At 47.9% G+C, this 14,284-nt stretch overlaps 1 protein-coding gene across 1 annotated transcript in view; it reads right to left on the bottom strand.

Annotated features, from left to right (window-relative positions):
* The window catches only part of sestd1 (SEC14 and spectrin domains 1), a 22,045-nt gene extending 14,979 nt beyond the window's left edge, over window positions 1-7,066 (bottom strand). Inside the window, exon 1 of the mRNA XM_080019412.1 lies at window positions 6,859-7,066. The gene's annotated coding sequence lies outside the window, so the exon portion shown is untranslated. The remainder of the gene's footprint in view (window positions 1-6,858) is intronic.
* Window positions 7,067-14,284: the final 7,218 nt, after the last annotated feature.

Raw genomic sequence — 14,284 nt, 5'->3', positions numbered from 1 at the left:
TCAGTGTGTGTGTGTCAGTGTGTGTCAGTGTGTGTGTCAGTGTGTGTGTGTGTGTCAGTGTGTGTGTCAGTGTGTGTGTGTGTGTGTGTCAGTGTGTGTGTGTCAGTGTGTGTGTGTCAGTGTGTGTCAGTGTGTGTGTGTCAGTGTGTGTCAGTGTGTGTGTGTCAGTGTGTGTCAGTGTGTGTGTGTCAGTGTGTGTCAGTGTGTGTGTCAGTGTGTGTGTGTGTCAGTGTGTGTGTGTCAGTGTGTGTGTCAGTGTGTGTGTGTCAGTGTGTGTGTGTCAGTGTGTGTGTCAGTGTGTGTGTGTCAGTGTGTGTGTGTCAGTGTGTGTGTGTCAGTGTGTGTGTCAGTGTGTGTGTCAGTGTGTGTGTGTCAGTGTGTGTGTCAGTGTGTGTGTGTCAGTGTGTGTGTCAGTGTGTGTGTCAGTGTGTGTGTCAGTGTGTGTGTGTCAGTGTGTGTCAGTGTGTGTGTGTCAGTGTGTGTCAGTGTGTGTGTCAGTGTGTGTCAGTGTGTGTCAGTGTGTGTGTGTCAGTGTGTGTCAGTGTGTGTGTGTGTGTCACTGTGTGTGTGTCAGTGTGTCAGTGTGTGTGTCAGTGTATGTGTCAGTGTGCGTGTCAGTGTGTGTGTGTCAGTGTGTGTGTGTCAGTGTGCGTCAGTGTGTGTGTGCGTCAGTGTGTGTGTCAGTGTGTGTGTGTCAGTGTGTGTGTCAGTGTGTGTGTGTCAGTGTGTGTCATGTGTGTGTGTCAGTGTGCGTCAGTGTGTGTGTGTGTGTCAGTGTGTGTGTCAGTGTGTGTGTGTGTCAGTGTGTGTGTGTCAGTGTGTGTGTGTCAGTGTGTGTGTGTCTGTGTGTGTGTCTGTGTGTGTGTGTCAGTGTGTGTGTGTCAGTGTGTGTCAGTGTGTGTGTGTCAGTGTGTGTGTCAGTGTGTGTGTGTCAGTGTGTGTCAGTGTGTGTGTGTCAGTGTGTGTGTGTCAGTGTGTGTGTGTCAGTGTGTGTCAGTGTGTGTGTGTCAGTGTGTGTCAGTGTGTGTGTGTCAGTGTGTGTGTGTCAATGTGTGTGCGTCAGTGTGCGTCAGTGTGTGTGTGTCAGTGTGTGTGTCAGTGTGTGTGTGTGTCAGTGTGTGTCAGTGTGTGTGTGTCAGTGTGTGTCAGTGTGTGTGTGTGTCAGTGTGTGTGTGTGTCAGTGTGTGTCAGTGTGTGTGTGTCAGTGTGTGTGTGTGTCAGTGTGCGTGTGTCAGTGTGTTTGTGTGTCAGTGTGCGTCAGTGTGTGTGTGTCAGTGTGTGTGTGTCAGTGTGCGTCAGTGTGTGTGTGTCAGTGTGCGTCAGTGTGTGTCAGTGTGCGTCAGTGTGTGTGTGTCAGTGTGTGTGTGTCAGTGTGCGTCAGTGTGTGTGTGTCAGTGTGTGTGTGTCAGTGTGCGTCAGTGTGTGTGTGTCAGTGTGTGTGTGTCAGTGTGTGTCAGTGTGTGTCAGTGTGTGTGTGTCAGTGTGTGTGTGTCAGTGTGTGTCAGTGTGTGTGCGTCAGTGTGTGTGTGTCAGTGTGTGTGTGTCAGTGTGCGTCAGTGTGTGTCAGTGTGTGTGTGTCAGTGTGTGTGTGTCAGTGTGTGTGTGTCAGTGTGCGTCAGTGTGTGTCAGTGTGTGTGTGTCAGTGTGTGTCAGTGTGTGTCAGTGTGCGTGTGTCAGTGTGTGTGCGTCAGTGTGTGTGTGTCAGTGTGCGTCAGTGTGTGTGTGTCAGTGTGTGTGTGTGTGTCAGTGTGTGTCAGTGTGTGTGTGTCAGTGTGTGTCAGTGTGTGTGTGTCAGTGTGTGTGTGTCAGTGTGTGTCAGTGTTTGTGTGTCAGTGTGTGTATGTGTCAGTGTGCGTCAGTGTGTGTGTGTCAGTGTGTGTGTGTCAGTGTGTGTGTGTGTGTCAGTGTGTGTCAGTGTGTGTGTGTGTGTCAGTGTGTGTCAGTGTGTGTGTGTGTGTCAGTGTGTGTCAGTGTGTGTGTGTGTGTCAGTGTGTGTGTGTCAGTGTGTTGTGTTCAGTTTGTTTCTTCTATGAAAACATTTCTTCTTGGTTTTAGCTGCAGCTGGAGACATGACAGTGGGGATGGAACGGGGTGGTTATGTTCAGGGTTAGAGGGGGTAGGTTAGGGTTAGGAGTAGGGGTAGGGGTAGGTTAGGGGTACGGGTAGGTTTGGGGTAGGTTCGGGGTAGGTAGGGGTTGGGGTAAGTTCGAGGTAGGTTCAGGGTAGGGGTAGGTTAGGGGTAGGTTCGGGGTAGGGGTAGGTTAGGGGTACGGGTAGGTTTGGGGTAGGTTCGGGGTAGGAGTAGGTTCAGGGTAGGTAGGGGTAGGGGTAACTTCGAGGTAGGTTCAGGGTAGGGGTAGGTTAGGGGTAGGTTCGGGGTAGGGGTAGGTTAGGGGTACGGGTAGGTTTGGGGTAGGTTCGGGGTAGGGGTAGGTTCTGGGTAGGGGTAAGTTAGAGGTAGGTTCGGGGTAGGTGTAGGTTCGGGGTAGGGGTAGGTTTCGGGGTAGGTGTAGGTTCGGGGTAGGGGTAGGTTCGGGGCAGGTGTAGGTTCGGGGTAGGGGTAGGTGTAGGTTCGGGGTAGGGTTAGGTGTAGGTTCGGGGTAGGTTCAGGTTCGGGGTAGGGGTAAGTTAGAGGTAGGTTTGGGGTAGGGTAGGGGTAGGTGTAGGGTAGGGGTAGGTTGGGGGTAGATGTAGGGGTAGGGTAGGGGTAGGTTCAGGGTAGGTGTAGGTTCGGGGTAAGTTAGAGGTAGGTTTGGGGTGGGGTAGGGGTAGGTGTAGGTTCGGGGTAGGGGTAAGTTAGAGGTAGGTTTGGGGTAGGGTAGGGGTAGGGGTAAGTTAGAGGTAGGTTTGGGGTAGGGTAGGGGTAGGGGTAAGTTAGAGGTAGGTTCGGGGTAAGTGTAGGTTCGGGGTAGGTGTAGGTGTAGCTTCGGGGTAGGTGTAGGTTCGGGGTAGGTGTAGGTTCGGGGTAGGTGTAGGTTCGGGGTAGGGGTAAGTTAGAGGTAGGTTCGGGGTAAGTGTAGGTTCGGGGTAGGTGTAGGTGTAGGTTCGGGGTAGGTGTAGGATCGGGGTAGGTGTAGGTTCGGGGTAGGTTCGGGATAGGTTCGGGGTAGGTGTAGGTTCGGGGTAGGGGTAAGTTAGAGGTAGGTTCGGGGTAGGGGTAGGTGTAGGTTCGGGGTAGGTGTAGGGTCGGGGTAGGTTCGGGGTAGGGGTAGGTGTAGGTTCGGGGTAGGGGTAAGTTAGAGGTAGGTTTGGGGTACGTTCGGGGTAGAGGTAGGTTCGGGGTAGGGGTAGGTGTAGGTTCGGGGTAGGGTAGGGGTAGGTTCAGGGTAGGTGTAGGTTCGGGGTAGGGTAGGGGTAGGTGTAGGTTCGGGGTAGAGGTAGGTTCGGGGTAGGGGTAGGGGTAGGTTCGGGGTAGGTGTAGGGGTAGGTTCAGGGTAGGTGTAGGTTCGGGGTAGGTGTAGGTTCGGGGTAGGGGTAAGTTAGAGGTAGGTTTGGGGTGGGGTAGGGGTAAGTTAGAGGTAGGTTCGGGGTAGAGGTAGGGGTAGGTGTAGGTTCGGGGTAGGGGTAAGTTAGAGGTAGGTTTGGGGTAGGGTAGGGGTAGGGGTAAGTTAGAGGTAGGTTCGGGGTAAGTGTAGGTTCGGGGTAGGTGTAGGTTCGGGGTAGGGGTAAGTTAGAGGTAGGTTCGGGGTAGGTGTAGGTTAGGGGTAGGGGTAGGTGTAGGTTCGTGGTTGGTGTAGGGGTAGGTTCAGGGTAGGTGTAGGTTCGGGGTAGGTGTAGGTTCGGGGTAGGGGTAAGTTAGCGGTAGGTTTGGGGTAGGGTAGGGGTATGGGTAAGTTAGAGGTAGGTTTGGGGTAGGGTAGGGGTAGGGGTAAGTTAGAGGTAGGTTCGGGGTAGGGGTAGGTTCGGGCTAGGTTCGGGGTAGGTGTAAGTTAGAGGTAGGTTTGGGGTACGTTCGGGGTAGAGGTAGGTTCGGGGTAGGGGTAGGTTCGGGGTAGGTTCAGGTTCGGGGTAGGGTAGGGGTAGGTGTAGGTTCGGGGTAGGTGTAGGTTAGGGGTAGGGGTAGGTGTAGGTTCGGGGTAGGTGTAGGGGTAGGTTCAGGGTAGGTGTAGGTTCGGGGTAGGTGTAGGTTCGGGGTAGGGGTAAGTTAGAGGTAGGTTTGGGGTGGGGTAGGGGTAAGTTAGAGGTAGGTTCGGGGTAGAGGTAGGGGTAGGTGTAGGTTCGGGGTAGGGTAGGGGTAGGGGAAGTTAGAGGTAGGTTTGGGGTAGGGTAGGGGTAGGGGTAAGTTAGAGGTAGGTTCGGGGTAAGTGTAGGTTCGGGGTAGGTGTAGGTTCGGGGTAGGTGTAGGTGTAGGTTCGGGGTAGGTGTAGGTTCAGGGTAGGGGTAAGTTAGAGGTAGGTTCGGGGTAAGTGCAAGTTCGGGGTAGGTGTAGGTTCGGGATAGGTGTAGGGGTAGGTGTAGGTTCGGGGTAGGGGTAGGTTCGGGGTAGGGGTAGGGGTAGGTTCAGGGTAGGTGTAGGTTCGGGGTAGGTGTAGGTTCGGGGTAGGGGTAAGTTAGAGGTAGGTTTGGGGTGGGGTAGGGGTAAGTTAGAGGTAGGTTCGGGGTAGAGGTAGGGGTAGGTGTAGGTTCGGGGTAGGGTAGGGGTAGGGGAAGTTAGAGGTAGGTTTGGGGTAGGGTAGGGGTAGGGGAAGTTAGAGGTAGGTTTGGGGTAGGGTAGGGGTAGGGGTAAGTTAGAGGTAGGTTCGGGGTAAGTGTAGGTTCGGGGTAGGTGTAGGTTCGGGGTAGGTGTAGGTGTAGGTTCGGGGTAGGTGTAGGTTCAGGGTAGGGGTAAGTTAGAGGTAGGTTCGGGGTAAGTGCAAGTTCGGGGTAGGTGTAGGTTCGGGGTAGGTGTAGGGGTAGGTGTAGGTTCGGGGTAGGGGTAGGTTCGGGGTAGGTGTAGGGGTAGGGTAGGGGTAGGTTCAGGGTAGGTGTAGGTTCGGGGTAGGTGCAGGTTTGGGGTAGGGGTAAGTTAGAGGTAGGTTCGGGGTAGGTGTAGGTTCAGGGTAGGTTTGGGGTGGGGTAGGGGTAAGTTAGAGGTAGGTTCGGGGTAGAGGTAGGGGTAGGTGTAGGTTCGGGGTAGGGTAGGGGTAGGGGAAGTTAGAGGTAGGTTTGGGGTAGGGTAGGGGTAGGGGTAAGTTAGAGGTAGGTTCGGGGTAAGTGTAGGTTCGGGGTAGGTGTAGGTTCGGGGTAGGTGTAGGTGTAGGTTCGGGGTAGGTGTAGGTTCAGGGTAGGGGTAAGTTAGAGGTAGGTTCGGGGTAAGTGCAAGTTCGGGGTAGGTGTAGGTTCGGGATAGGTGTAGGGGTAGGTGTAGGTTCGGGGTAGGGGTAGGTTCGGGGTAGGGGTAGGGGTAGGTTCAGGGTAGGTGTAGGTTCGGGGTAGGTGTAGGTTCGGGGTAGGGGTAAGTTAGAGGTAGGTTTGGGGTGGGGTAGGGGTAAGTTAGAGGTAGGTTCGGGGTAGAGGTAGGGGTAGGTGTAGGTTCGGGGTAGGGTAGGGGTAGGGGAAGTTAGAGGTAGGTTTGGGGTAGGGTAGGGGTAGGGGAAGTTAGAGGTAGGTTTGGGGTAGGGTAGGGGTAGGGGTAAGTTAGAGGTAGGTTCGGGGTAAGTGTAGGTTCGGGGTAGGTGTAGGTTCGGGGTAGGTGTAGGTGTAGGTTCGGGGTAGGTGTAGGTTCAGGGTAGGGGTAAGTTAGAGGTAGGTTCGGGGTAAGTGCAAGTTCGGGGTAGGTGTAGGTTCGGGGTAGGTGTAGGGGTAGGTGTAGGTTCGGGGTAGGGGTAGGTTCGGGGTAGGTGTAGGGGTAGGGTAGGGGTAGGTTCAGGGTAGGTGTAGGTTCGGGGTAGGTGCAGGTTTGGGGTAGGGGTAAGTTAGAGGTAGGTTCGGGGTAGGTGTAGGTTCAGGGTAGGTGTAGGTTCAGGGTAGGGGTAAGTTAGAGGTAGGTTCGGGGTAGGTGTAGGTTCGGGGTAGGTGTAGGTTCGGGGTAGGGGTAAGTTAGAGGTAGGTTCGGGGTGGGGTAGGTGTAGGTGTAGGTTCGGGGTAGGGGTAAGTTAGAGGTAGGTTCGGGGTGGGGTAGGTGTAGGTGTAGGTTCGGGGTAGGGGTAAGTTAGAGGTAGGTTTGGGGTAGCGGTAAGTTAGAGGTAGGTTCGGGGTAAGTGTAGGTTCGGGGTAGGTGTAGGTTCGGGGTAGGTGTAGGTGTAGGTTCGGGGTAGGTGTAGGTGTAGGTTCAGGGTAGGGGTAAGTTAGAGGTAGGTTCGGGGTAAGTGCAAGTTCGGGGTAGGTGTAGGTTCGGGGTAGGTGTAGGGGTAGGTTCAGGGTAGGTGTAGGTTCCGGGTAGGGGTAGGTTCGGGGTAGGTGTAGGGGTAGGGTAGGGGTAGGTTCAGGGTAGGTGTAGGTTCGGGGTAGGTGCAGGTTTGGGGTAGGGGTAAGTTAGAGGTAGGTTCGGGGTGGGGTAGGTGTAGGTGTAGGTTCGGGGTAGGTGTAGGTGTAGGTGTAGGTTCGGGGTAGGTGTAGGTGTAGGTGTAGGGGTAGGTGTAGGTTCGGGGTAGGTGTAGGTGTAGGTGTAGGTTCGGGGTAGGTGTAGGTGTAGGTGTAGGTGTAGGTTCGGGGTAGGTGTAGGTTCGGGGTAGGTGTAGGTGTAGGTGTAGGTTCGGGGTAGGTGTAGGTGTAGGTGTAGGGGTAGGTGTAGGTTCGGGGTAGGTGTAGGTTCGGGGTAGGTGTAGGTGTAGGTGTAGGTTCGGGGTAGGTGTAGGTGTAGGTTCGGGGTAGGTGTAGGTGTAGGTGTAGGTGTAGGTGTAGGTGTAGGTGTAGGTGTAGGTGTAGGTGTAGCCTCACCTCAGATGAAAATCTAAACTCGCTCCATTTTCCGCTTTCTTCTGCAGGAGTCCGTTTCCCACAATGCACCGCGACCGGGACCAGGCTGGACGCTGCGGCTCTGAATTGAACGCTCTTTGTTTCTCCGGTGGCGGTTTAACGGGTGTAACGGCAGCTTGGACGCGTCGAGCTCCACTTTAACGCTTGAAATTCCGGTTGACCGCGTTAAATCCCGGTTCAACGGTTTCGTTCCACGGGCACAGCGCCGTGTCCCGGATGTTGACTGGACGCTCCGCACTTCACACGCCCAACGCGACTCAGACCGCTGCGGCGTTCGAGGACCCTCGGACTCGAGTGTCTGCGTTAAACCGGCTGTTTTTTTGCGTTTTTGCGAGCAGGAGTCGGAGTTATCCGAGTTCCGGTTTGGATGGAATGCAGCATGAGGGCTTCAAGGACCCTCGGAATCTCTGGAGTCGGTTTCAGAGCTCTGTATGAGTGAACATTACATCATATAAAGCAACAACAACAATAAGAAGAAGAACAACATTATATTCATCATATTTATTATTGATATTATGATGAATGCAGATTATAATTATTAATGTTCATATTAATGCAAATTAGAAGAGAATTAGAATTAGATTAGAAGAGGCCACGCCTCTTGGTCTCGAACCAATGGGCGGTTTATTCATTAGAAAGTATATTCATTAGAAAGTATATTCATTAGAAAGTATATTCATTAGAAAGTATATTCATTAGAAAGTATATTCATTAGAAAGTATATTCATTAGAAAGTATATTCATTAGAAAGTATATTCATTAGAAAGTATATTCATTAGAAAGTATATTCATTAGAAAGTATATTCATTAGAAAGTATATTCATTAGAAAGTATATTCATTAGAAAGTATATTCATTAGAAAGTATATTCATTAGAAAGTATATTCATTAGAAAGTATATTCATTAGAAAGTATATTCATTAGAAAGTATATTCATTAGAAAGTATATTCATTAGAAAGTATATTCATTAGAACGTTTATTCATTAGAAAGTATATTCATTAGAAAGTATATTCATTAGAAAGTATATTCATTAGAAAGTATATTCATTAGAAAGTATATTCATTAGAAAGTATATTCATTAGAAAGTATATTCATTAGAAAGTATATTCATTAGAACGTTTATTCATTAGAAAGTATATTCATTAGAAAGTATATTCATTAGAAAGTATATTCATTAGAAAGTATATTCATTAGAACGTTTATTCATTAGAAAGTATATTCATTAGAAAGTTTATTCATTAGAAAGTATATTCATTAGAAAGTTTATTCATTAGAAAGTATATTCATTAGAAAGTATATTCATTAGAAAGTTTATTCATTAGAAAGTATATTCATTAGAAAGTATATTCATTAGAAAGTATATTCATTAGAACGTATATTCATTAGAAAGTTTATTCATTAGAAAGTATATTCATTAGAAAGTTTATTCATTAGAAAGTATATTCATTAGAAAGTATATTCATTAGAAAGTATATTCATTAGAACGTTTATTCATTAGAAAGTATATTCATTAGAAAGTATATTCATTAGAACGTTTATTCATTAGAAAGTATATTCATTAGAAAGTTTATTCATTAGAAAGTATATTCATTAGAAAGTTTATTCATTAGAAAGTATATTCATTAGAAAGTATATTCATTAGAAAGTTTATTCATTAGAAAGTATATTCATTAGAAAGTATATTCATTAGAAAGTATATTCATTAGAAAGTATATTCATTAGAAAGTATATTCATTAGAAAGTATATTCATTAGAAAGTATATTCATTAGAACGTTTATTCATTAGAAAGTATATTCATTAGAAAGTATATTCATTAGAAAGTATATTCATTAGAAAGTATATTCATTAGAAAGTATATTCATTAGAAAGTATATTCATTAGAAAGTATATTCATTAGAACGTTTATTCATTAGAAAGTATATTCATTAGAAAGTATATTCATTAGAAAGTATATTCATTAGAAAGTATATTCATTAGAAAGTATATTCATTAGAACGTTTATTCATTAGAAAGTATATTCATTAGAACGTTTATTCATTAGAAAGTATATTCATTAGAAAGTATATTCATTAGAAAGTATATTCATTAGAAAGTATATTCATTAGAAAGTATATTCATTAGAAAGTATATTCATTAGAACGTTTATTCATTAGAACGTTTATTCATTAGAAAGTATATTCATTAGAAAGTATATTCATTAGAAAGTATATTCATTAGAAAGTATATTCATTAGAAAGTATATTCATTAGAAAGTATATTCATTAGAAAGTATATTCATTAGAAAGTATATTCATTAGAAAGTATATTCATTAGAAATATATGTTTAAAGTCATCCAGTCTGTCTGTTTGGGGTCAGAGACCGACCACATTGACCCCATAACAACCTCCCGTTTCTCAGTAAGATTGTTGAAGAGATGTTTCACAAACAACGACACAATCACTGCTCCACTAAAAACATGTCTGACGGTTTCCAAAGCTTCACTGACCTGGGACCGAAGGAGGCTCCACCAAGCTGCTCAGTTCAGGTCGCTCAGCTGCTCTGGCCTTTCACACATTAAAGAGTTAATACTGAAGCTGACGGAGCAGCTGCACCCCAACCCTCACCATGTTTTTGGATGTTCCACGTGGACAACTTCCCCCCCATCTATTCACCATTTAATTATAGAGTGGAGTGAGGGAATTTTATTTCCATGCCAAGAAGATGACCGTCTGAATTCCCCAAAAGAAGAAGTAACATTTATGAGGGTTGTTATAATCCAGGTGGGTCCAGGTCAGTGCAGAGCTGCTCAGGAGCTTCTGGAAAACACTTTAGTTTCATGATTAGCGTCATCATTTGGGGTCATTTTAGATTGTTTTATTAAAGTGACTTAATGCACAGTGTACGTTACGAGCTGCTTTCCCTGCACTTTGATAGAAAACAACCTTTTTAAAAAATGTTCGCTGTCTCCTTCTTCCACAAGTGGACACGCGAAGACAGCGACTTCCGCTGCCGACGTGACCCGTTGCCGCTCCACCGCGGACATCCGGGGGGGGGGGGGGGCGCCATGTTTGGTCTGCACCCAGGTCCCTCTACAATGTTGAGAATGAAACTCAGAAAATTCTATATGTATAATTCTATATAACAGAAGATACAAAGCATTATCAGAAAGGACCCTGACGTCATCCAGGTCACTCGCCATCCCAAACTCGCCACCAAATGAGAGTGGAGAGGTTTGAAGAATGACGAATGGGTAAACATTGAAAAGGTAGAAGTATTTGGAGTACAGTCCAAATACAGTCATTTTAACCAAATGTATCTGTCCAATTAGGGAGGTGGTTAGAGGAGACCGTTTGGCAAGACGCTGTTTAGTTTGATCAAATAATTCCCGCAAATTATTGTTGAAAAGATCATTATAGTGACGTGTTACAGAAATCCCAATGTGTGTAAATTCATCATTTACTTCTTTTAGCGGAATATTTGGGTTTTGCAGCTGCAGCTCCATCGATGGGAATTCCACCGTGCGGGGCGCCAAAAAGCTTAAATATTTTAGCTCAACTTAACTTTCCGGGTGTGCTGTGCCATGCGCACTCGGCTACATTCGGGGCTTGTGGCCGGGTGGGGCATCTGCCAGTTGTGGTACGGTGGGCCTGGCTTTTGCACGGGCCATTGGTGGTCACGGGGGTCCCGTCGGCTCGCTGTGAGGCGGGTGGTTCAGGCGGTTCAGGGGGGGTGTCGGTCTGTCGGTGTGGGACCGGGCTCTGGGCCTGCGGTCCCTGCCTGGTGTCCGCGGCCCGGGTTCTGGACCTGCGTCTCGTGCCTGCATGTGGGTTGTAGGTGTGCGTCGTGGGGGTGCAGGGTCTCCTCATGCTCCCAGGGACTGATTAATGCTACTCGGGGCCCGGCGTGGGTGATTTTGATTTGACCGTATTTTACAAAGTACAGTCGTTCCATAAATGTACTTAAGACATGAATGATAGGGTTAATGAAGCCAAGTATTAAGGTGAAACCTTAATTAAGGTGTCTGTTGTGAAACCTCCAACCTGTCTGTGGTGAAACCTCCACTTTTCTGTGAAACCTCCAACCTGGCTGTGGTGAAACCTCCACTTGTCTGTGGTGAAACCTCTGACCTGTCTGCGGTGAAACCTCCAAGCTGTCTGCGGTGAAACCTCCAACCTGTCTGTGGTGAAACCTCCCACCTGTCTGTGGTTACTGCACCAGAGCGCTGCGGCCACCAGGGGGAGGCAGAGAGCCCCACCAGACATTACATGGTTACAATAAAAGGGACGGATGCTTTCCGTGCTGCTGACTTATCTCTAAATCAAATTAAATTTTTTGTGAAATGTTGAAATGTTGTGGATCTTACGCGATCAACATGGTTTATCCAACCGGGGGAGTCAGTGTTTTGTCCAAATGGAAACAACGTTAAAACGCAAAGTAAATGCAGCATCATGTCATGCACGACAAATAAGTGAGGGTTTGAAATCTATTGCTCAGGTTTTGGGGACGGGAGCCTCCACACATCAGTTACGCTGTACTGACAGCTGGTGCCAGCAGGCGGCAGCGTTGAGCATTTCAAAGTTTTGAACCCGCAACCTCTGGAGGAGCTTCTTGCATTAAGTTTCAATCTTGAAATAATAAAATAATAAAATGTCCTGAAACAGATCCTCAGCGAACAACTTCCTGTGGGCGGAGCTTCATTGTGATAAAGGGGTGGGGTTTGGCCACACCCAAAATAAAAATGTCTACTTTACAGAACAATGAAAGAAAGACTAAATTCAAAAAAAAAATTCAGAGTAATATTCCAAATAAAACTTTATTCAAGTGTAAACATCCTAAACAAAACTTCATTGTAATTGTAAGATCCTACATAAAACGTTTATTTCATTACAAAAGATCCAAAATAAAACTTTAGAGTTCAGAGAATCTCATTAAACGTGAAGGTGGACGGAGAGAAGATCCACAAGATGGAGTGAACACTCAGAACAAGACGGACGCTAAATACCGTAAAAAACAAAAAAACATTGTTGCGTCGTGGTGACATCATCGTAGAGCTAGCACCAGCGTCCGTTTGCAAAATGGCAGCCAAGCCAACAGAAGCCGACTTGGTCATCCACACAGACGTAAAGAAAAGGTGGAAGGAAGGTTGTAGAACGACCTCCACCCAAGTGTCCAAACACTTCAATCATTGACAGATTCAGAACCTTTAGAAAAGGGCTGCTGGTGGAAGATGACATCACTACTTCACACAAATAAATAATCAGACAGAAATATTTCATTCTTTCCGTAGAACAAAGAATTTTGGGAGAAGGAAGACAGAGCCGCTCACTTCCTGTCTGTGTGGCTGCTGAGGATTCTGGGAGTTTTTACCAGATTGTACGGTTACATGTTGGAGAGGTCAGCACGCCGTGTTGGAGAGGTCAGCACGCCGTGTTGGAGAGGTCAGCACGCCGTGTTGGAGAGGTCAGCACGCCGTGTTGGAGAGGTCAGGACGACAGGTTGGAGAGGTCAGCACGACAGGTTGGAGAGGTCAGCACGACAGGTTGGAGAGGTCAGCACGCCGTGTTGGAGAGGTCAGGACGACAGGTTGGAGAGGTCAGCACGACAGGTTGGAGAGGTCAGCACGCCGTGTTGGAGAGGTCAGCACGCCGTGTTGGAGAGGTCAGGACGACAGGTTGGAGAGGTCAGCACGCCATGTTGGAGAGGTCAGGACGACAGGTTGGAGAGGTCAGCACGACAGGTTGGAGAGGTCAGCACGACAGGTTGGAGAGGTCAGCACGCCGTGTTGGAGAGGTCAGGACGACAGGTTGGAGAGGTCAGCACGACAGGTTGGAGAGGTCAGCACGACAGGTTGGAGAGGTCAGCACGACAGGTTGGAGAGGTCAGCACGACAGGTTGGAGAGGTCAGCACGACAGGTTGGAGAGGTCAGCACGCCGTGTTGGAGATGTCAGGACGACAGGTCGGAGAGGTCAAGTTGCGTGTCAGAGAGGTTGTGACATCATCAGTAAGGAGTGAAGAGGATGGAGGCGTGGCTCGTTCTGATTGGTCCGGGAAGTGGACGCAAGAAGGAAGAGGGGAATAGAGAGGGGGCGCTGCGAGGAAGGAGTGGGAGGGAGGAGGAACTGAAAGGAGGTGAAAGGAGGGATGAAGGAGGAGGAGGAGGAGGAGGAGGAGGAGAGTGCGTCTGAGGAACAGGGTTGTTCTGTGAGGAGAGGGAGGACAGAGAAGGAGAGAGGTTTAACACAAGATCAGCAAATACTGAACTTTCACCCTGGCTGTTCAGACAGTCAGACAGACAGACAGGTGTACATACTGTCTTGCTGTAGGGACTGTATTTGGGTTTGCTGGGCTTCCCTGACGCTCTGTCTTTGTGCCTCCTGCTGGTGATGTGCTGTAACAACAGGAGGGAAGACTTTGTAAATCAAGGTTTGGCGACGTCAGCCCCTCGGCGTTGGTCGGCGTCGCCCTCGCTACCTGTTTGAGCTGGATCTCAGAGTTGACGTGCACGTCGCAGATCTGGCAGTGGAAGGTTTTGTTCTGCAGACCAGAACCTTTTAGAACCACAGAGCTGCTCGGAACCTTCACCTTGGCTCCGGGACGCAGGAAGGCTTTGATCGGACCCGCACCGCTCCTGGCCTCCAGCATGGTCCGGTGCTTGGAACCTGCACTTGGCAGGACATGGTGGAACCCAACGGAACACATTAGAACCCAACAGAACATGGTGGAACCCAACAGAACACATTAGAACCATTTACTAGTTCCTAGGATAGTGCTACAGGGTAAGGTGGTTTTATATGACTGTGCTTGTAATAAGTGTTGATGTTTAATAAGCTACTCATGACATGTTCTTCTGGCTCCATCCCTGTTGTTGTTGTTCGGATTTAATTATTATATGTACATGTCCTTATTTATATATATATATATATATATATATATATATATATATATATATATATATGTCCTGATTCTGATATAAATATCCTTATTTCTATATATATGTCCTTATTTTGATAGAGGTCCTTATTCTGATATAAATGTCCTTATTCTTCTTCTTCTTCTTTGTGCTGCTCTCGTTAGGGGCAGCCGATCATCTGCCTCCAACACCTTGTGTTCTGCGCATCTTCCTCCCTTACACCACCCGCCTGCATGTCCTCCCTCACCACATCCATCAAGTTTCTCTTTTCCTCTTGCCTGGCAGCTCCACCCTCAGCCTCCTCCTCCCAATGTAACTCTCATCTCTCCTCCACACGTGTCCCAACCATCTCAATCTGGCCTCTCTCACTTTTCCACCAAACTGTCCAACCTGAGCTGTCCCTCTAATGTCCTCATTCTTAATCCTGTCCATCCTTGTCCCTCCCAATGAAAATCCTTTAAGTCCTTATTCTGATATATATGTCCTGCATTTCT

This window comes from Zeus faber (assembly GCF_960531495.2).
Source record: "Zeus faber genome assembly, chromosome: 18".
Classification (NCBI taxonomy): Eukaryota; Metazoa; Chordata; class Actinopteri; order Zeiformes; family Zeidae; genus Zeus; species Zeus faber.
Note: the sequence above shows the minus strand (reverse complement) of the source record. Positions and strands in the feature narration are given on the sequence as shown.